Genomic DNA, 2,475 nt, shown 5'->3' with positions numbered 1-2,475 from the left:
TCTATCTATCTATCTATCTATCTGTCTGTCTGTCTGTCTGTCTGTCTGTCTGTCTGTCTGTCTGTCTGTCTATCTATCTATCAGGGGTGTTTCCTCTGACGAGGCAAAGAAGGCTCCTCAAAACAACTACATAGTGGATATGATTCGTTATGATCATCTATGATCATTTACGTGCACCTTCTTTAATCGCTTATTGATGTAAAAGAATAAATGATAGTGTTAATGGAAGACTAATTAAAAAGTAGGTAAACACTCACCAACAGATTTCATCGCTTTATGCCACGTCAAAATCAAACTTGAGATGGCTTGAAAACAGCTATGGCGAAATGAAAGGTAGCCACATCTCCGTGTCTGTGACCATCATATAACACCTGCAGATGATGATCTGAAAATAAGTTGACTACTGAAAAGAACAGCTGAACATCAGTTCACAAATAAAATATAGATGGAATCTGAAATGTGTTACTGTAGGCTTGTTATTATTTTTGAAATAATGTATAAAAAAAAAATGCTTAAAACGCGCACTTAGTGAGATTTATAGGTTTTAGTATGCTAAATAGAAAAATAATTACATTGTTAATGTAAAACAAATAGAATTGTATTGGCTTTTTTATATAATGCAAGTAGTCTATGTGTCAGTTGGCCTGACTTTCTATCTGTAGTCTATATAATTCTCTTGTCACTGATTCTATGGGTAGTGGTAGATTAATAAACTGGAAAGAGAAAACGAAATTGCAATGATTATTTGAGTCATTGGGGATGTAATTTCACATTTCATCAGGGTGTGTAAGATGTGTTGTGAGGATGTGACAGGAATATTGAATTGCTTTGCGTGTTGAATCAGTGACTGCTGTCAGCCTACATGGGGCACTGTGGCCTTACTAGTGCCACTGTGAAGTATACACAAGCTCAGTACAAAATACTATTTATGTTTTTGTAAATAGCATATCACCAGTAAAAAAAATAATTGACTCACATCCCAGCAGAGTAAATACTTCCAGATGGCATGCCACACCAGTTGTTGAGTCCAACAACAAAGCTCCCTCAAACTACAGACTCAATATCAATACTGTTTTTCATGATGTTGCTATTATGACATATATTCAATTAAAATACAGGCAAATAAATATGTAAATATTCATATGCCTGTATATGTCAAAGAATAAATGTACCTTTCAGATGAATCTCTTTTACCCTGATGCTGCTTTGTCTGTCATTAGTTATTCAGTTCTTCACATGAATTGTCAAAATACAATTTTAAATAGAATAGTTGTATAATTTTGTATTTTACATTAATGAAACTTTAAAAATATATAAATATTAGAATGTTATCAAAAGTAATTTATGCAATCTCTAAAAGAGGGGCTTCTTGCCGCAGTAGTGCCTCTTTGAATAATTTTGTGCTCTAACAACAAAGTTAGCAAATATTTATTACCCTTAATAACATATTGGCTCATCCATACCATCCTGCACATGCTAAATGTATACTGTATTAAAATAAAGCACAATTTTAAAGTAAATGCACATTGTTCTTAAAGGGGTCATATGATGCGATTTCAAGTTTTCCTTTCTCTTGGAGTGTTACAAGCTGATTGTGCATAGATAAGATCCCTGAAGTTGCAAAGACTAAAGTCTCAAAACCAAAGAGATATTCTCTATCAAAGTTAAGACTCTGACACGCCCCCCTAAAACGGCTCGTTCTAACACGCCCCCACATATCTACATCACTATGTGGAAATATTTGCATAATGCCGCCCAAATGTTCACGCAAAGAAAGAAGGCATGGTTTCAGTAATCGCAGTTAGTGTTGAAGCAGCATGTCAGGGAGACGCTGTGTGTTTCTAGGCGAAAGCAAAAGCACTTTATTTGGCCTTCCGAAAGTAGATGCATTAAGATTACTTACAACAGAACAGCAATGCATTTTATGGACGACCGTTTGGTGAACCTAGGAGAGGAGGTAATTCTGACTTTGCTATGACAATCTGGCGCTTCTGAATCAGCTACTGTTTTGTTATTAGTTTAAGTATTTGCTATTGACTGTTCGAAGTTCGGAGTTTTGCGCATCGTGTGTGCGCGAGCGAGAGAGAGAGAGAGAGACACGTCTCTGTTCTCCTTTCGGGCTTGAACTGATGGTAAAACTAATGATTATGATTATAATAATTATTTACTGTCTTTACATTTATTTTGAAAGATGAAGCTCGCGATTATGTTAAGGGGCGTTACATTTCCGACGAGTGCTTGTGGTGTTCGGCCAATCACAATGCACTGGGTCAGCTGGCCAATCAGAGCAGACTGCGCTTGTCGGAAGGAGGGACTTTGTAGAAAACAAAACCTTTGAGAGAGGCGGGGCATAGAGGACCTACAATAATGTACAGTATTTGAAAAATAATGTGTTTTTTGAACATTAAAGCATGCCAACATATTCTGTTACACCAAATACACAAAATAATGATCTTTAAAAAAGCATCATATGAC

This window comes from Sinocyclocheilus grahami, unplaced genomic scaffold, assembly GCF_001515645.1.
Source record: "Sinocyclocheilus grahami isolate Dianchi unplaced genomic scaffold, SAMN03320097.WGS_v1.1 scaffold1643.1, whole genome shotgun sequence".
Lineage (NCBI taxonomy): Eukaryota > Metazoa > Chordata > Actinopteri > Cypriniformes > Cyprinidae > Sinocyclocheilus > Sinocyclocheilus grahami.
This window is presented reverse-complemented; position numbering follows the sequence as displayed.